Source organism: Scylla paramamosain, chromosome 8 (genome assembly GCF_035594125.1).
Source record: "Scylla paramamosain isolate STU-SP2022 chromosome 8, ASM3559412v1, whole genome shotgun sequence".
Taxonomy (NCBI): Eukaryota; Metazoa; Arthropoda; class Malacostraca; order Decapoda; family Portunidae; genus Scylla; species Scylla paramamosain.
Window position 1 is genome coordinate 9,358,963 of NC_087158.1, and position 21,899 is coordinate 9,380,861.

General features: G+C 36.1%; 1 protein-coding gene across 2 annotated transcripts in view; it reads left to right on the forward strand.

Moving 5' to 3' along the window:
• LOC135102760 (protein Mo25-like) overlaps positions 1-21,899 on the forward strand; it is a 207,177-nt gene that overhangs the window by 2,174 nt on the left and 183,104 nt on the right. The gene's annotated exons all lie outside the window — the stretch shown is intronic.

Genomic DNA, 21,899 nt, shown 5'->3' on the forward strand with positions numbered 1-21,899 from the left:
GCGCAACACAAATAACGTCATTGTAATGTAACCACGGGTGATCCCAAAACAAAACTACCACACATGTACATTGAGTATTCATCACCATCAGTGCATAATTTAACTGATCCATGAGGAGCTGCTATTGGTAACATTAAACAATTAATGGTCACTGTCTCAGAATTAATAGGCTAATGGCCATAGTATTAAATTCCCTCTTCCCTGTCCTGTCTCTGACTTCACCTTCATGGCTGGAGTAGGTAAGAACAACTCTGTCCCCTTCCTGTGCCTGGGCTTCACCACAGTGACTAAGATTTATGTTGGTAGCACTTTCAAGCCAATAATTCTGAGAAATGAGACAATGAATACATCTTTGCTTCTGTTTTCACTAATATATATTATATTATGTAAAATAATGCATAAAGTTGATGTTCTACATGTAAATAGCAAATTAAAAAATCAGAGATCTGTTGCAGGGGTCCCAGAGGCTCACTAGGCCTACCAGATTGAGTTTCCAGTTATGCCATGCTGGATGGTTTTTGCATTTATATACACCATTGTCTAATGTTTCCCAGTCATGCTCTATCACGCTTTGCCACACACACTGCTGGCAAGAGATGCTCACTTTTATAGGCAGTGTGTGGAAGAGTTGCACACCATTGTCTAGTATGATATTCCCCACTCTCTCTCTCTCTCTCTCTCTCTCTCTCTCTCTCTCTCTCTCTCTCTCTCTCTCTCTCTCTCTCTCTCTCTCTCTCTCTCTCTCTCTCTCTCCAGGCAAGATTGAGATATGACCATGTTTATGTTGTTAGATGACCATATTGTGTGTGTGTGTGTGTGTGTGTGTGTGTGTAAGTCTGAAATGTTTTTTCACTATTTTTCATTATTGAAAATGCATTTCCCTTTATAAATACAAATAAATGATTGCACTGTTTGAAAAAAATATCAAGGGAAGGCAAAGGTGTCATGTCTCTCACCTCATCGAGTGAACACTTTTCTATCCTTTCCTGCCCCCCATGCTACAGTTTTAAACAGACCCATGGGGATGGGAGAGAATACTATTGCAAACAGCCAAACAGGGCAAAGAGGATTTTAATACTATGGCCATAACGCTTTTTCAATAATCCCTATCAAGGCAGATAAAATTGATGTGATAAGGGAACTACAATGTATGGCATATTAAAAAAAAATTAGGAGGCTTGTTTTATGCTGGGAATGGCAGTGAATTCATTAAATTCTTAGTTTCTGGGAGGCACCTTGACTTTTATGAAATTACTGTGGGCTGCGTAAAGCAGCATGCTCACCAAAACTAGCGTATGTTAAATACATTATGTATACTATGTTGTGCTAAAATGTTATAATGGTAGGTGTGGAGCAGTGATTGTAAAATTTTCCTTAGAATGTACATAGTGGATACTATGTAGCACTTGCTTCATAGTATGTACTGTGTATATACTACGGAGCAAGTGCTATGCAAGTGTTGGAGGAATAGTTATTGACAAGTGTTTACTTTTTTATATTTTAATATACTCATTTATTTATTACTGTAATTATTATTATTATTATTATTATTATTATTATTATTATTATTATTATTATTATTATTATTATTATTATTATTATTATTACTACTACTACTACTACTACTACTACTACTACTACTACTACTACTACTACTACTACAATTTGTCTCCTAATGCAGTAATTTTCTTCTGCAAGCCCATTATCTTAGAGAAATATTGTGGTAGAAGGAATCTTGAAATGACTATTTCTTTGTGCATCCCCCACACAGTCCCCATTTTTTTAGGCCATTATTGATAAACTGCTATCTCCAAAAATAGAATGTGGACTGTTGACTTGTTTACCCTAAAGGCCCTCCCTATTACTGTCTTCTCTTGAGCTTCAGTCCTTTGTATAACTTCTAGGTTCTTGTTCAAGGTAAGGTGGTTATGCTTGTGATAGGGCTAGGTCCTTGAACCAGGGTTTGGGTGGTCATCTATTATTGCAAAGGAGTAGGGGGTCACTAGGTTGTTGTCACACGATTAGGCCATGGTAATCCATAGTGTGACATCAACCATAAGGCTTGTCTGCATGATCAAGTATTACTTAACGCCCATTTATTGAGCAGAATTGATGGGCAAACGAGTGAAATGCCCGGGGTTGAGTAAAATCACCTGATATGGCTGTTTGTCTGGTTGTTTGACCTCTGCCATCTAGCACCCACATGGCATCAAAAAAAACCCACCCCAAAGAAAAGAAAAAAAAAATAATATAAAAATTTAGTTCTATATCATATTGATGAATAAGGTATGTACATATACATAAATATATATGTATATATACATACATATGTACATATACATAAAAAAATGTAAAAGTAGTCAAGCCTGATCCATTTACTTCCTGTACAGGCTTTGATTTTCTAAACCAAACTTCTTGTCCAATGGTGATGATACCAACCTCCACTTTCCCTTGTCCTTTTGTAGATGCCCAACCCTTCAGGAAGTAAACAGTTCTTGCAAAATGCCTGACTTCTGATCTTTCCAAAATTTCAGATTTGGGCAGAGCAAAGTTAGTATTGTTCAGTGCCTCTAAACTCAGTTCCTCCATCTATCAACTTGACACAACCTTCCAGACAACTATTCCCTCTTCTTCAGTGACGACACTCAGCTGTCCCCCTCTTCTACACTGAACATCCTCAGTCTGTCCTTTACTTATAATCTAAACTGGAAACTTCACATCTTATCTCTAGCTAAAAGCTTCTATGAGGTTAGGTGTTCTGAATCATTTCTGCCTGTTTTTCTCCCTCCCTCCCCTTAAGCTGGTAACTCTGTACAGGGACCCCTATCCATCCATGTATGGAGTATGCTTCACATGTATGGGGGTTCCACTCATACTGCTCCTTTAGACAGGGTAGAATCAAAAGCTTTTCATCTTCTCAACTCCTCTCCTGTAACTAACTGTCTTTAGCCTCTCTCATTGCTGCAATGTTGCATTTCTTGCTATCTTCTACCACTATTTTCATACCAGCTGTTCTGATCTTGCTAACTGCATGCCTCCCCCTCTTGCAGCCGTGCTGCACAAGACTTTCTTCTGTCTTTCATCCCTATTCTGTTCACCTCTCTAATGCAAGAGTTAACCACTATTCTCAATCATTCATACCTTTCTCTGGTAAGCTCAGGAACTCCCTGCCTTGAACTCTTTCAAGAGGGAGATTTCAAAACACTTATCCTCTTTCAGGAGGGTTTCAAGACACTTGCCCTGTAATTTATGTCTACCACCAGCAGCTGGTGACCAGCAATTTAAAAAAAAATAAATAAATATATATATATATATATATATATATATATATATATATATATATATATATATATATATATATATATATATATATATATATATATATATATATATATATATATATATATATATATATATATATATATATATATATATATATATATTTTTTTTTTTTTTTTTTCTTTGCTCTTGACAAATCCCCCTCCCACATGAAAAAAAAAATTATGAGCAGGCTCCTGAGAGGTGTTCTGAATGTGAAAAGTTGTGTTAGAGCAGATCTTAGTTGCATGAGAATAGAATTTACTTCTGCATTTTTAGGCTGAGTTAGAAACTAAATTACACAAAATAACATTAGAGGAAAATTAGCATTATTATTGTTATTGTTATTATCATTATTATTATTATTATTGTTATTATTTTGTTATTATTATCATTATCAATATTATTATTATTATTATTATTATTATTATTATTATTATTATTATTATTATTATTATTATTATTATTATTATTATTCTCTTTATGAAAGGATAGGGAATAAAGCAGTGTATGCTTTTGTGTCTTGCTATGGAAGTATATGGCCATCAGTGCTGTGCCTAAGCTCTTTAAATGTAATGAGGTGGTCCACGAGACTGTCCCTTTTTTCTGACATGACTAAGAGTGTGAGTGATAAGTGTGAGAGTGTGTTGCTTTGTCTGGACCACCTTGTATGGGATTGCTAGCCAGGCATATATATATATGTATATATATATATATATATATATATATATATATATATATATATATATATATATATATATATATATATATATATATATATATATATATTATATATACATATATATTATATATACACACACACACACACACACACACACACACACACACACACACACACACACACACACACAAACACAAACACACACATACACACCGTGGAACCTCAGTTCTTGAACTTAATTTGTTCCTGAATGCCACTCAGAATCTAAAATGTTTGAAAACTGAAAGTATTTTATCCATAGAAATCACAGTAAAATTTATTAATCTGTTCCCAGACACCAGTCTACATTCTCTTGACAGCTGATGATAGATGCTCCCACAGCCAAAATTGCTGCTTCACAACATCTCCAGCTCACAAATTATTTATCCAGAAAAGATGTATTGAATGAATTTAGTAACATAGAGCTCATCAGGAGATACTCTTTAGACTGATCTAGTGAGGCAAACCTTACAGAGGGACGGAGAGGAGCAACAGCAATCCACTTACTGCCAAAATGAAAGTGATCATAACACTTAGGCATCTTGCTGCTGGGAAAAGCTACTGGAAAAATCCTGTTGTACAGTAGTGATGGTGTTGTGGGTTATCAAGAGATCAGATTTATTTCTGAGCACCGAAAACTGTTTGTTTACATTGAGGCTTGTCAACGAGATCACATTTATCATATTTTAAAGATTGAATTACTGTCTTACACTGTTTCTCTCCAAATATATAAAAATGAAATAGATATTTATAGAAACTATAAATTAGTAATAAACAGCAGCTTTTGCTGTCTTTTGCTATTTGAAATCAAGTAACTCTGTTGTAGAACCGAATAATGGTACCACAACCGAAGCAATAATGAGTTCAAAATTTTGTATATACTGTATACACAGTGGAACCTCGGTTACTGAATGCCTCCCTTTTCAAACAAATTTTTTTTTTGAACAAAATTTTGAACTCATTATTGCTTCGGCTATGGTACTGTAATTCAGTTCTAGAACAAAGTTATTTGACTTCAAATTTTAAAAGACATAGCAAAAGCTGCTGTTTACTACTAATTTATAGTTTCTATAAATATTTATTCCGTTTTCATATATTTTGAGGAGTGACATAATGGGTAAGACAGTAATTCAATCTTTGACGTAAGGTAAATGTGATCCCAGTGAAAAACCAGGATGTAAGCAAACAGTTTTCGGCACTCAGGGGTAATCCTGAGTCACCTGTGGCTCTCTCAACAACCCCCAATGCCATTGTTATTGTACAACTGCATTTTTCCAGTAGCTTTTCCTAGCAGCAAGATGTCTAAGTGTTATGATCACTCTCATTTTGGCAGTAAGTGGGTTGCTCCTCTGTCCCTCCCCTGAAAGGCATCCCTCACTAGATTGGTGACAGAGAATACTTGCATGGTCTAAACAGTATCTTCTGATGAGTTCTGTGTTTTTAAGTTCATTCAGTACATTCTTTCTGGATAAATAATTTGTGAGCTGGAGATGTTGTGAAGCACCCATCTTGGCCATAGGAGTGTCTGTCATAAGCCGCTAAGACACGGTAGGCTGATGTCTGGGAATGGATTAATCCATTTTACACTGATTCTTATGGCAAAAATAGTTTTGGTTTTCGAACATTTTGGATTTCGAATGGCATTCAGGAACGAATTAAGTTTGAGAACCAAGGTTCCACTATATATATATATATATATATATATATATATATATATATATATATATATATATATATATATATATATATATATATATATAGATAGATAGATAGATAGATAGATAGATAGATAGATAGATAAATAGATAGATATAGTGGAACCTCGGTCTCAAACTTAATTTGTTCCTGAATGCCATTCAAAATCCGAAATGTTCGAAAGCTGAAACTATTTTCCCCATAGGAATGAGTGTAAAAAAGATTAATCCATTCTCAGACACCCATCCACTGTGTCTTAGCAGGTAATGAATGATGCTGCCACTGCTAAGATGGTCGCTGCACTACATCTTTAGCTTAGAAATTTTTTTCGTCCAGAAAAGATGTATTGAATGAACTTAGAGACTTAGTGAGTGAACTTAGTGAATTTAGTGATTATTTAGACCATGCAGGCACTCTCTTTGTCACCAATCATATGAGGCAAGCCTTACAGTGACACAGAGGTGAGCAACACACTCATTGCCAAAATAAAGGTGATCATAACACCTAGACATCTTGCTGCTGGGAAAAGCCACTGGGAAAATGTAATTGTCTAATAGTGATGGCGTTGTGGGTCATAGAGAGAGCCACAGGAAGCTTGGGATTACTCCTGAGTGCCAAACCTTGTTTATTTACATCAGGGTTCTTCAACTTTTTCAACAAGATCACATTTAGCTTATTTCAAAGATTGAATTACTGTCTTACCTTGTCTCTCTCTCTCTCTCTCTCTCTCTCTCTCTCTCTCTCTCTCTCTCTCTCTCTCTCTCTCTCTCTCTCTCTCTCTCTCTCTCTCTTTTTCATTTTTAATATTTAACTTAATTTTCACTCTTTATTCTTGTTAGTAGTGTGGCAACTGTAGTCTCTGTAACCAGATGTTAGCCAGAATTAGAGGATGTTGGATTGCTTAGATTTTATTTAAAAAGGTTGCTGAACTCAGAGTCTGATCAGATATACACATTTATCAGGTGCGGATGATATATGGAGAAGTTATTTTATTTTATTTCATATTGTCACCATTGGTCATCTGAAAAAATTGGATTTCACTATTTTTTTTTTTTTTTTTTTATGTAGGAAGGATACTGGCCAAGGGCAACAAAAATTTAATAAAAAAAAATGCCCACTGAAATGCCAGTCCCATAAAGGGGTCAAAGCAGTGGTCAAAAATTGGTGGATAAGTGTCTTGAAACCTCCCTCTTGAAGGAATTCAAGTCATAGAAAGGTGGAAATACAGAAACAGGCAGGGAGTTCCAGAGTTTATCAGAGAAAGGGATGAATGATTGAGAATACTGGTTAACTCTTGCATTAGAGAGGTGGACAGAATAGGGATGAGAGAAAGAAGAAAGTCTTGTGCAGCAATGCCGCGGAAGAAGGGGAGGCATGCAGTTAGCAAGATCAAAAGAGCAGTTAGCATGAAAATAGCGGTAGAAGACAGCTAGATATGCAACATTGTGGCGTTGAGAGAGAGGCTGAAGACAGTCAGTTAGAGGAGAGGAGTTGATGAGACGAAAAGCTTTTGATTCCACCCTGTCTAGAAGAGCAGTATGAGTGGAACCCCCCCAGACATGTGAAGCATACTCCATACATGGACGGATAAGGCCCTTGTACAGAGTTAGCAGCTGGGGGGGTGAGAAAAACTAGCGGAGACATCTCAGAACACCTAACTTCATAGAAGCTGTTTTAGCTAGAGATGAGATGTGAAGTTTCCAGTTCAGATTATAAGTAAAGGACAGACCGAGGATGTTCAGTGTAGAAGAGGGGGACAGCTGAGTGTCATTGAAGAAGAGGGGATAGTTGTCTGGAAGGTTGTGTCGAGTTGATAGATGGAGGAATTGAGTTTTTGAGGCATTGAACAATACCAAGTTTGCTCTGCCCCAATCAGAAATTTTAGAAAGATCAGAAGTCAGGCGTTCTGTGGCTTCCCTGCATGATATGTTTACCTCCTGAAGGGTTGGATGTTTATGAAAAGACGTGGAAAAGTGCAGGGTGGTATCATCAGCGTAGGAGTGGATAGGACAAGAAGTTTGGTTTAGAAGATCATTAATGAATAATAAGAAGAGAGTGGGTGACAGGACAGAACCCTGAGGAACACCACTGTTAATAGATGTTTAAGAATCTTCCTGTTGAGGATAGATTCAAGAACTTTAGATAAGCAGGAAATTAAAGCAATAGGATGGTAGTTTGAGGGATTAGAGTGGTCACCCTTTTTAGGAACAGGTTGAATGTAGGCAAACTTCCAGCAAGAAGGAAAGGTAGATGTTGACAGACAGAGCTGAAAGAGTTTGACTAGGCAAGGAGCAAGCACGGAGGCACAGTTTCGGAGAACAATAGGAGGGACCCCATCAGGTCCATAAGCCTTCCGAGGGTTTAGGCCAGCGAGGGCATGGAAAACATCATTGCGAAGAATTTTAATACGTGGCATGAAGTAGTCAGAGGGTGGAGGAGAGGGAGGAACAAGCCCAGAATCGTCCAAGGTAGAGTTTTTAGCAAAGGTTTGAGCAAAGAGTTCAGCTTTAGAAATAGATGTGATAGCAGTGGTGCCATCTGGTTGAAGTAGAGGAGGGAAAGAAGAAGAAGCAAAGTTATTGGAGATGTTTTTGGCTAGATGCCAGAAATCACGAGGGGAGTTAGATCTTGAAAGGTTTTGACATTTTCTGTTAATGAAGGAGTTTTTGGCTAGTTGGAGAACAGACTTGGCATGGTTCCGGGCAGAAATATAAAGTGCATGAGATTCTGGTGATGGAAGGCTTAAGTACCTTTTGTGGGCCACCTCTCTATCATGTATAGCACGAGAACAAGCTGTGTTAAACCAAGGTTTAGAAGGTTTAGGATGAGAAAAAGAGTGAGGAATGTACGCCTCCATGCCAGACACTATCACCTCTGTTATGCGCTCAGCACACGAAGACGGGTCTCTGACACGGAAGCAGTAGTCATTCCAAGGAAAATCAGCAAAATACCTCCTCACCTCCCCCCAACTGGCAGAGGCAAAATGCCAGAGGCACCTTCGCTTAGGGGGATCCTGAGGAGGGATTGGAGTGATAGGACAAGATAAAGATATGAGATTGTGATCGGAGGAGCCCAACGGAGAAGAAAGGGTGACAGCATAAACAGAAGGATTAGAGGTCAGGAAAAGGTCAAGAATGTTGGGTGTATCTCCAAGACGGTCAGGAATACGAGTAGGGTGTTACACCAATTGCTCTAGGTCATGGAGGATAGCAAAGTTGTAGGCTAGTTCACCAGGATGGTCAGTGAAGGGAGAGGAAAGCCAAAGCTGGTGGTGAACATTGAAGTCTCCAAGAATGGAGATCTCTGCAAAAGGGAAGAGGGTCAGAATGTGCTCCACTTTGGAAGTTAAGTAGTCAAAGAATTTCTTATAGTCAGAGGAGTTAGGAGAGAGGTATACAACACAGATAAATTTAGTATGAGAGTGACTCTGTAGTCGTAGCCAGATGGTGGAAAACTCGGAAGATTCAAGAGCGTGGGCACGAGAGCAGGTTAAGTCATTGCGCACATAAACGCAGCATCCAGCTTTGGAACTATGCCTAACCTTTTTGGTTAGAAGATTAGACATTCAGTTTGATTTAGTTTTGAAATGCTCTTCTGTCACTTTGTTTGAATTTGGGATCCAATGGGATTGAAGTATGCATTTGCCACCAGTCACCATGAAGAAATCCAAGTCTATGAAACTGCAGTCAATATTTTTTTTCATTCAATACTTCATTTTACTAATTTTTATTTATTTTTGTAGTATTTGGTTATTTTGGTTGTTTTGTTGTTGAGGGATGCAGTATTGAGAAATTATAGGGTAAAAAGCAATACTTAAAAAAAAAGATTGACCTGTATCACTCATACAAAAAGTCAAAATAAAAAAAAAATATTGAAAAATAAAAACTACCTTTGGTATCCTATGGGATTCTTAACACTAACCATAGCCTGAGGGGTTTCATGACCTTATTGGTATGTGGTTCCTAACCCAAACTATGCAAGGTTACTAACTACATAGCTTATTGGAGAGAATGGATATGATGACAATGATGTATGGCAGTTCTTATAGGAGCATTGTGTTTAAAGAGGTCATATAAGACTGAGCTGTTGTGAGCCCACACTTTCATATTGTTCCTTAAGAGAGTTGTAAGTTGCAAGAACTCTGATTGACTATGTCACTTTTTACCTATGATATACAGTGTTGGATTTGCTTTTGGACTCATTCTGATAAGGACTTGGACCTTCAGTGGTCTTTCCTTTTCCTCTCTCTCTCTCTCTCTCTCTCTCTCTCTCTCTCTCTCTCTCTCTCTCTCTCTCTCTCTCTCTCTCTCTCTCTCTCTCTCTCTCTCTCTCTCTCTCTCTCTCAGGCAGTGCCCTAAAAAAAAGTCATGGGCTTCTCATTATAATTGGTTCAATTAGAATATGTTTTTGAAGAAGATTGACAAATGGCAGTGCAATAGGTAGACCTCTTGCAGTGTAAACATGATAGAAAATGGCTGAAATAAGCTAAAATAGGGTGATGTGGGCTATCTTACATACTACCATAGAAGTAGTCTTTACAGTAGTACTTAACTATGAATGTTGCATGCATATGTTGTGAATATTCTGAAAGTGAAAAGAATCTTGTTTGTCTCAATGATGAATAAAAGTAAATACTGTCCAAACTGCTGAATTACTGAATGACTTATTTACCTATTTATTTTATTTATCTATTTTTTATATTTCCTAGTGAACATTTGCACCATCTCCATTCTCCTCCATTCATACTAAGAATACTGTAGTACAACAAATTTTCTGTGCCATACTCTTCTCACTTCTTGTTTATTTAGTATACTTTGTTTCTTTGCATGATTGTTTATATAGTTTAGGATTGCTTAGACTGACCTTCAGATCAAGGAAGATGTGAGATGGTCTTGAGGAAGGATCTAGTGGGCAAAGAAATTAGCAGAAAAGTTGCACTTGACCATGCAACATTGCAAATTGCCATTATGTGACAAAGGCTGGTCATATTGACATGGAATCTGCCTTTCAAAACGACATTAATGTTTAGTGGTGAGCACCATGGTCAAGCCTCTAATCATGATTCCGCAACCTTGAATCTGTTATTCCACATTTGCATCCTTGCAAATGGGTTTGAAGTAAAAATTTCTACAAAGTGTAGCTACAGTACAGTTTTAAAATTGTAAATGCTTAATGGAGCAATGGGGAAAAATAGAAAAAAAGACTGTAAATTGTTGATTGTAGTTATAACCTTGTAACATGTTATTTTACATGTTATTATAATTTGCTATGTCCACAATGTTCCTGCTCGGCATAAATCCCTAGTTTGCCTGGACTTCTCTAAGACTTGTTGTGGTCCAAGGAGAGTTCCTTATGTTTTCTATATAAAGAAAAAAACAAATAAATTAATAAAAATGTCACCAGTGACACTTATCAAAGATTTAATGTTGGTTTGCCTTTGTTGCATTGCTTTTCTGCCATGTCTAAACTTTTGTGGAATGTATTTGCACAAAAAAAAATGTTTGAGGAAATATTTTTAAAGTAATCAATTCTTCCTTACATCACTTGTGTGAGTGTGTTGTTTGTTTACAGATTTTTTCATTAAAATTAACTTACCAACAGAATACAAAATATGTTTTTGTTAATACTTTTTTGCCCTTAAAAATATTGTTTTTATTATTATTGTTATTATTATTATTATTATTGTTATTATTATTATTATTATTATTATTATTATTATTATATTATTATTATTATTATTGTTATTGTTTTTATTATTATTATTATTATTATCATAATTAGTTGGTTATAAAATTATTATTACTATTATTACTATTATTATTATTATTATTATTATTATTATTATTATTATTATTATTATTTTTACTATTATTATTATTATTACATTATTATCATCATCATCATCATCATCATCATCATCATCATTATTATTATTATTATTATTATTATTATTATTATAAATTACTATAAATCAAAACTTTTTTTTTTTCCAAGAAAAGGCAGATTTTTTTGCAAGAAGAAGGCAGAAAGTTTCTACAGTCCCTGGCCAAATTATTAGACGAACCTTCCTTACATTTACTGGATTTTGAAATAAAATATTCAATCTACTATTATTTTATTTACTGGAAATTATAAAATGTTGCTCCTTCAACATATATTCATAAAAATTTAATTAGTATGCATAAATAAATATGATTAACATTAGGCAATTTATTGCCAAATTTCATGCAATGGCTTTCTTTTTCAGTAGTGAGTATAGCCTCCTTTGGCAGTAATTAAGTCCTTAATATGTTTAGGCATGCTATTAATACAGTTTTGCACTGTCTCCTGCAGCTCTGAGTGATGATTCCAAACTTGAATAATCTTTGCGATCAGTTGAGTTTTTGTTGTTGTTATGTCTTTTGCCACCTCTCTCTCCACCAGCTCCCATTCATTTTTTATCGGATTCATGTCTGAGGAATTCCCCGGCCAGCTTTGTCCTGCAAAAATGCTTTTACTGATCATGCTGTACGGCAAGGAGCTCCATCTTGCATGATGTAAGGTTCTTCATTAGGGAACCAATCTCTAATTTGAGGAAGTAGCCTGTTTTGGAGCATGTCTTTGTATTGGCCTTGCTTCATGGTGTCCCTAATTATGTACAGACCACCTTGTTCCTTTTCCACTGATGACAGACCAGATTCTTACTTTAGTTGACACAACACAGTCTGGACTGAATTTTTCACCAGAGCGCTGTTGCACATACTGAGACTTGTGCATCATGATTTTGAAGGTGCTGTTGTCATTGAAGCAAACTTGAAAAAGAAAGACAACAGAAGGTTGTATATTAATGTGAATACCTCTTAGGTATGTTAAAGAGGTGCATGATAAGGAGAAAGTGCAAACTTACATTGTAGAAACAAATACTCACTGATTTCCAAAAGTCGAGGTCACGATGCTGATAGGCTTTTGCCCACTGGTCATTTCTTTTCCATTGCCTCAGCTTTGGCTTTCGGGCAGGTCTGTAGGCCTTGAAATGCATATTGATGAGCTTGTGCCTCACATTCCTTTCTGAAGCTTGAATGCTATTGCTTTCAAGCTTGGATTTTATTTCTTTAGTTGTAGAAAACCGATTCTTGAGACAGATTTTCTTCAAGCATCGTTCTCTCCTTGGTGAAAAAATAGATTTGCAACCACATATCTTTCTCTTAGGTACTAATTCTTCACCTAATTTTATTTTCTCCTTGATTCACCTTACCAATGCTTCAGACACAAGAAATCAACAAGAAACTTCTTGATTTGAAATTTTTTTTTTTTTGTTCTGAGTAATGCTTTGATTTCAGCACACTTTTGAGGAGATAAATGACATTTTCTGCCCATATCTTCTGGAAAGAAAGGACAAAGCTACAAAAATAACAAGAAAAACATAATGTTATGCTAGTGTTTAAATGTTAGAAACAATACACTTGAAATGCGGTCAACAAAGGATGTCTACCGCATACACCTCAACAATGCGTCTACTCTCGACAGCGTCAGGAACAGAACTAACAAGACTAATAATATCCTTATTAAACATGGAGTAGTATATTGTCAAAGGTAGATCAGTAATTGCAAAGAACACATAATATCTGTTCACTATTGTCATAGATCATGTGCCATTACCTCTCCATAAACCTCAGAAGTAGCTTTCATGCGTAAAAGCAAGGGTGCGTCTAATAATTTGGCCAGGGACTGTACATCCATCTTGGTTCCATAGGTACTTTTTTTCACAAATTTACTTGTGAAAAAAAAAATGTGTATATATATATATATATATATATATATATATATATATATATATATATATATATATATATATATATATATATATATATATATATATATATATATATATATATATATATATATATATATATATATATATATATATATATATATATATATATATATATATATATATATATATATATATATATATATATATATATATATATATATATATATATATATATATATATATATATATATATATATATATATATATATATATATATATATATATATATATATATATATATATATATATATATATATATATATATATATATATATATATATATATATATATATATATATATATATATATATATATATATATATATATATATATATATATATATATATATATATATATATATATATATATATATATATATATATATATATATATATATATATATATATATATAATATATATATATATAGTGAATATTTGTCTTTAGCGACCCACCCTCCTCCATATGTATTATATCAAGTGTTACTGTAATTACCAATAATTGAAAGAATAATCCAGGCTTTTGGATTAAAAGACTGAGCTGGTGGTGACATCTGACAACTCTGGAAACTTCCCATTTGTTAGGTTAGGAAGAAAATCTGTGAATATATGAAACTGCGAATACTGAACTGTGAACACAAGGGGTACACTGTGTGTTTGTGTGTGTGTGTGTGTGTGTGTGTGTGTGTGTATCTATATCTATCTATCTATCTATATATATATATATATATATATATATATATATATATATATATATATATATATATATATATATATAGATAGATAGATAGATAGATAGATAGATAGATAGATATAGATATAGTGGAACCTCGGGTTTCGAACTTAATTTGTTCCTGAATGCTGTTCAAAATCCAAAATGTTTGAATACTGAAACTATTTCTCCTATAGGAATCAATGTAAAATAGATTAATCCATTCTCAAACACCCATCCACTGTTTCTTAGCAGGTAATGACTGATGTTCCCACTGCTAAGATGGCCACCCAACAACATCTCCAGCATAGAATTTTTTTTATCCAGAAAGGATGTATTGAATGAACATAGTGACACAGAACTCATCAAAAGATATTGTTTAGACCATGCAGGCATTCTCTTTGTCACTGATCATGTGAGGGAAGCCTTACAGAGTGACAGAGAGGAGCAACCAACTTACCACCAAAATGAAGGTGATCATAACACTTAAACATCTTGCTGCTGGGGCAAGCTACTGGGAAAATGCAGTTGTGCAGTAGTGATGGCATTGTGGGTCATAGAGAGAGCCACAGGAAGCTCGGGATTATTCCTGAGCACCGAACCTTGTTTGTTTACATCAAGGTTCTTCAACTTCTTCAACAAGATCACATTTAACTTTTTTCAAATATTGAATTACTGTCTTACCCTCTGTGTCTCTCCTCCAAATATATAAAAACAAAGGAAATGTTTATAGAAACTATAAATTAGTAATAAATGGCAGCTTTTGCTATGTCTTGTTGTATTTAAGATCAAGTAACTTTGTTCGAAAACTGAATTATGGAATGGCAACTGAAGCAATTAAGAGTTAAATTTTTTGTTGGAAAACCGAGTTGTTCAGAAAGGGAGACGTTCGGTAACTGAGGCTCCAATGTATGTATATATATATATATATATATATATATATATATATATATATATATATATATATATATATATATATATATATATATATATATATATATATATATATATATATATATATATATATATATATATATATATATATATATATATATATATATATATATATATATATATATATATATATATATATATATATATATATATATATTTGTTTGACAGCTTATAAGATGCATGGGCTTATAAGATGCACCTCAGTTTGGACAGGCATTAAAAAAAAAAAAAAAGTGGGTTTAAGCACTGAATATAAAGTGAAGGGTTTCACCTGACATTTGAATCCCTCTTATATGTACTATTCAGATCCTTATTGGATCCCAATATTGTACATTTAAAAACTTTAATATTTGCCTGGACCTACCAGCACTGGTAGATGTAAACAAATATGGCATAGGCTGACATTGTTCAGAGCCCAGAGGGGTAATAATGTTTGTATATACATCATATTTTTTTTATCATCATTCTACACATAATTCTAGTTATGATCTTTTAGTACATTTCAAAGCATAATGATTTGTGGAAATAGATTTACCTTATTTTCTACAACATATTTTTATTTGAGATATTCAGTACAGACCATCACCATGAGCCACCTGACCATGTGATGTTCTCTTCATTTATAAAATCTTTTGTTTTGTTATGTAGTAAGCTACTTTCTTAAAAAAAAAGCAATAGTTTCTCATTAGCTTCAAGTTTTGTTGAACATGTATGCAAGGTAAGAATGTTAAAAGATAGGTGCAGTTTCAGTTGTATGAAGGTATGTCTTACCTTAAGGAATAATGACATCATACTAAGGAATGCAGTGAATCTTGCACGTGTCCCCAGGTTTGGTGTGTAACCTACCCTGATTTTGTTTTGGTGCATGCAATGTAAGCATTGTCATGTAATATTTTTCTGACTGATGTTATTCTATGTGAATTACTGGTAAGTATGACCTGTATACATTGTTACCTTGCAAAAAAATTTTTTTGCGGTGTAAAAATGATCATCACTGTTTACTTGTGTGAAGATGTTTGGGGTTTGATTTTTTTTTTTTTTTTTATGTAAGAAGGACACTGGCCAAGGGCAACAAAAATCAATAAAAAAAAATGCCCACTGAAATGCCAGTCCCGTAAAATAGTCAAGGCAGTGGTCAAAAATTGGTGGATAAGTATCTTGAAACCTCCCTCTTGAAGGAATTCAAGTCATAGGAAGGTGGAAGTACAGAAGCAGGCAGGGAATTCCAGAGTTTACCAGAGAAAGGGATGAATGATTGAGAATACTGGTTAACTCTTGCGTTAGAGAGGTGGACAGAATAGGGGTGAGAGAAAGAAGAAAGTCTTGTGCAGTGAGGCCGCAGAAGGAGGGGAGGCATGCAGTTAGCAAGATCAGAAGAGCAGTTAGCATGAAAATAGCGGTAGAAGGCAGCTAGATATGCAACATTGCGGCGGTGAGAGAGAGGCTGAAGACAGTCAGTTAGAGGAGAGGAGTTGATGAGACGAAAAGCTTTTGATTCCACCCTGTCTAGAAGAGCAGTATGAGTGGAACCCCCCCCCAGACATGTGAAGCGTACTCCATATATGGATGGATAAGGCCCTTGTACAGAGTTAGCAGCTGGGGGTGGTGAGAAAAACTGGCGGAGACATCTCAGAACACCTAACTTCATAGAAGCTGTTTTAGCTAGAGATGAGATGTGAAGTTTCCAGTTCAGATTATAAGTAAAGGACAGACCGAGGATGTTCAGTGTAGAAGAGGGGGACAGTTGAGTGTCATTGAAGAAGAGGGGATAGTTGTCTGGAAGGTTGTGTCGAGTTGATAGATGGAGGAATTGAGTTTTTGAGGCATTGAACAATACCAAGTTTGCTCTGCCCCAATCAGAAATTTTAGAAAGATCAGAAGTCAGGCGTTCTGTGGCTTTCCTGCGTGCTATGTTTACCTCCTGAAGGGTTGGATGTTTATGAAAAGACGTGGAAAAGTGCAGGGTGGTATCATCAGCGTAGGAGTGGATAGGACAAGAAGTTTGGTTTAGATCATTAATGAATAATAAGAAGAGAGTTGGTGACAGGACAGAACCCTGAGGAACACCACTGTTAATAGATTTAGGAGAAGAACAGTGACTGTCTACCACAGCAGCAATAGAACGGTCAGAAAGGAAACTCGAGATGAAGTTACAGAGAGAAGGATAGAAACCGTAGGAGGGTAGTTTGGAAATCAAAGCTTTGTGCCAGACTATCAAAAGCTTTTGATATGTCCAAGGCAACAGCAAAAGTTTCACCAAAATCTCTAAAAGAGGATGACCAAGACTCAGTAAGGAAAGCCAGAAGATCACCAGTAGAGCGGCCTTGACGGAACCCATACTGGCGATCAGATAGAAGGTTGTGAAGTGATAGATGTTTAAGAATCTTCCTGTTGAGGATAGACTCAAAAACTTTAGATAGGCAGGAAATTAAAGCAATAGGATGGTAGTTTGAGGGATTAGAACGGTCACCGTTTTTAGGAACAGGTTGAATGTAGGCAAACTTCCAGCAAGAAGGAAAGGTAGATGTTGACAGACAGAGCTGAAAGAGTTTGACTAGGCAAGGTGCAAGCACGGAGGCACAGTTTCGGAGAACAATAGGAGGGACCCCATCAGGTCCATAAGCCTTCTGAGGGTTTAGGCCAGCGAGGGCATGGAAAACATCATTGCGAAGAATTTTAATACGTGGCATGAAGTAGTCAGAGGGTGGAGGAGAGGGAGAAACAAGCCCAGAATCGTCCAAGGTAGAGTTTTTAGCAAAGGTTTGAGCAAAGAGTTCAGCTTTAGAAATAGATGTGATAGCAGTGGTGCCATCTGGTTGAAGTAGAGGAGGGAAAGAAGAAGAAGCAAAGTTATTGGAGATATTTTTGGCTAGATGCCAGAAATCACGAGGGGGAGTTAGATCTTGAAAGGTTTTGACACTTTCTGTTAATGAAGGAGTTTTTGGCTAGTTGGAGAACAGACTTGGCATGGTTCCAGGCAGAAATATAAAGTGCATGAGATTCTGGTGATGGAAGGCTTAAGTACCTTTTGTGGGCCACCTCTCTATCATGTATAGCACGAGAACAAGCTGTGTTAAACCAAGGTTTAGAAGGTTTAGGACGAGAAAAAGAGTGAGGAATGTATGCCTCCATGCCAGACACTATCACCTCTGTTATGCGCTCAGCACACAAAGATGGGTCTCTGACACGGAAGCAGTAGTCATTCCAAGGAAAATCAGCAAAATACCTCCTCAGGTCCCCCCAACTGGCAGAGGCAAAACACCAGAGGCACCTTCGCTTAGGGGGATCCTGAGGAGGGATTGGAGTGATAGGACAAGATAAAGATATGAGATTGTGATCGGAGGAGCCCAACGGAGGAGAAAGGGTGACAGCATAAGCAGAAGGATTAGAGGTCAGGAAAAGGTCAAGAATGTTTGGCGTATCTCCAAGACGGTCAGGAATGTGAGTAGGGTGTTGCACCAATTGCTCTAGGTCATGGAGGATAGCAAAGTTGTAGGCTAGTTCACCAGGATGGTCAGTGAAGGGAGAGGAAAGCCAAAGCTGGTGGTGAACATTGAAATCTCCAAGAATGGAGATCTCTGCAAAAGGGAAGAGGGTCAGAATGTGCTCCACTTTGGAAGTTAAGTAGTCAAAGAATTTCTTATAGTCAGAGGAGTTAGGAGAGAGGTATACAGCACAGATAAATTTAGTATGAGAGTGACTCTAGTCGTAGCCAGATGGTGGAAAACTCGGAAGATTCAAGAGCGTGGGCACGAGAGCAGGTTAAGTCATTGCGCACATAAACGCAGCATCCAGCTTTGGATCGAAAATGAGGATAGAGAAAGTAGGAGGAAACAGAAAAGGGGCTACTGTCAGTTGCCTCAGACACCTGAGTTTCAGTGAGGAAAAGAAGATGAGGTTTAGAAGAGGAGAGGTGGTGTTCTACAGATTGAAAATTAGATCTTAGACCGCGAATGTTGCAGAAGTTAATGAAGAAAAAGTTGAGGGGGGTGTCAAGACACTTAGGGTCGTCGACAGAAAGGCAGTCCGACCTGGGGACATTTATGGTCCCCTCCCCAGATGGGACTCCGAAGCTGGTGTAGGAGTCGCCATGATGATTTTAAAATTTTTGAGTGAAGGGTGTGTGTGTTATTAGGTGCTTGTAGTTTTGTGTGGAGGAAGAAAGTTGTCTTTAGAGGGCAGGCTGTGACTGCCCCCTTGTGTTATGAGACACAAAGGGAAACGTTCAGTAAGGTCACAGCTGGGTTTAATGATAAGTTCACAGCACCCCCTGAACAGTGCTTTAGACCTCACTGGGAGTAAGTATCGTTTCGGTAGGTGTCTACTGCCTCCTCCTATAAGGGTCACTGTTGCCATAGACTTACCACCAGCTATGGATTCTTATAAATTCTTGATGAAGTGGTCACAGAAGTGATGTATTGTTTGTTGCAAAGAAAGAAAAAAAGTTGGTATTGGTAATACTTTGTAAAAATAACAGTGGGCATTATTAGTAAACACCTGGAGATAGATTGGAAAATGACATTGAACTCTGGTGTAGTCTAATCTGTGGATAACAATTAGTTGCAATTTTTCACCATTGGATTTCTTTATCAACACACCAGCTTAACCATTACAATGAGACAGTGAATACTGGTGGTTGAACCCCTTTTAGCAATTCTACATTTAGTACCCAACTTCTAATTCAAGATTAGTGCCAGCTTGTATTTAGTATTATACATTGCATACTGTAAATATTATTGATAGCCATTTTTGTGCTGTGATTTGAAAAGGAGATAGGCAAAAACTGGTTAACAAATGTAGTCGTAGATGGCTGGAAGAAACCTGGAAAAGAATGTGGTAAGTGCAACAGTTTTACATTGTAAAGATCTTTATTTATGGATGAAGATCAGATATTAAGTTCAAAATGCTTACAAGCTGCTTTGTGTAAATCAACTAAATCAGCATTGCATAATTCTTATTTTCTTATAAGAAATAAAGTAAAACCACAATATAGCAAAAAAGGATACAGTTTTGAATTTTGCAAACTTGAGGTTGTTATCAGTGGGATCAGTTAGCTAAACAAAGAAAAAAATTCACAAAATTTGTTGTCCACTTGGTTAAAAACATAGTCACCACAAGTTCAGTACAGGACACCCTTCCCGACAGAACTGCCTAAGTTTAACAATTATGTATGGAAGAGAAAAGTGGGTTGCTTGAAGCAAGGTACTGATTTGGCTGTGGAGGAGAGCAACATTGGGAGTGGCAGTGATTGTAATGGTGGTGGTACATATGCACTCACATCACAACTTAGTTATTAAGTTAGCTGAATTCAAGGCATTTAGTTGTTATCTCAAGCAGCTAAACATATGATACCCACCTCAACATTGAATGAAATGTCAATGAGGCTAGAACAGGAAATAGAGAAGTTTGGATGTGTTGCAGCAGTATGACTTGTTGCTACTCCCTAGCCTACAGAGAATTTTATTTAGCATGCTGCTGCAGCAACCTAGCCCATTGTACTGTTCTGTGTATGATACAGTGTCAAGGTCCTTGGTGAGTGTTAGCATGAGTAATGGAGTAAAGGATGGTACAGGTAAACCTAAAAGTAGAAGTATAAAGGAGCCATATGCCAAAGATTGCAGTGGGTGGTGGAGGCAGCACCACACAATAACCAGTCTCAAGCTCATGTCTGCACTCACTCTCCCTAATACACTCACAGGTACAAGATAGCACACTGCATTCTGTCTCATGTGTTTGATGATAATAATCAACTGTGAGTAAAGTAGTGGAGGATGCTGATAATGTCGCCAGCACAACTAATGAGTTTGATAGTCACTCATAGATGAGAAGTAAGAATATAGGGAGCAGAAAGTTCACCTCAATGCAAGGTGAGATGTGAAGGTAGTGCTTCAGTATGAACACTTGTTTCTTTCACGCACTATACCAAATTAAAGATGAAGACCAAAGGTATTTCCTCAGTTAGCTCATTCCTGTTCTATCCTCCAGTATCATGAATGACTATTATGTATTGAACAGAACAGTTTTCCTCATAAAGTTACATTGCGTTTGCTAAAAGGCCTTGTTGAAATGAATTTTCAGATATAACAAAGTTTTCATCCCAGTTAATTTGTTATATCAGGGTTTTAGTGGACAAGCAATGTATTGCCTGGCGTTATGGTGACTTGAACTGCCATGTGGGACAGTGTAGTTGTTGAACTGCAACACAATATAACACATTTTTAACAGTGTTTGATGCTATTCTGATCTGCAGCAGAAAAATATGGGTCTATAATATTGGAAGTTGCAGTCTCTTCTTGTGAAGCTGTCTGCTGCTGCTGATGATGATGACAGTATAGTGGTTATATTTTTGTTTAGTTCTTGAGTGAAGATTTAAGTATGATTGGGAAAGAAAAATACTCTCTCCACAAATATTTTATTATATCTTGGATACATTTTTGACATTTTGTCTATAAATGCTTAAAATTAGAATATTATTTAATTAGATATTATGTAGTAATGTGAAGTTGTATAGTTTTCTCTCAGCTTATGTGGGTTAGGTAATGGACACCTGTGGATGTTAGAAATTTACTGATTTCTTCCCTACTTCCTTTTATAAATGGAAAAAAAAATGCATGATAAATGCCCCTGTATTGAAAACTAAAATACTTTAAATCTATGTAAAATATTAAAAATAAAAATTGAATGGCCTT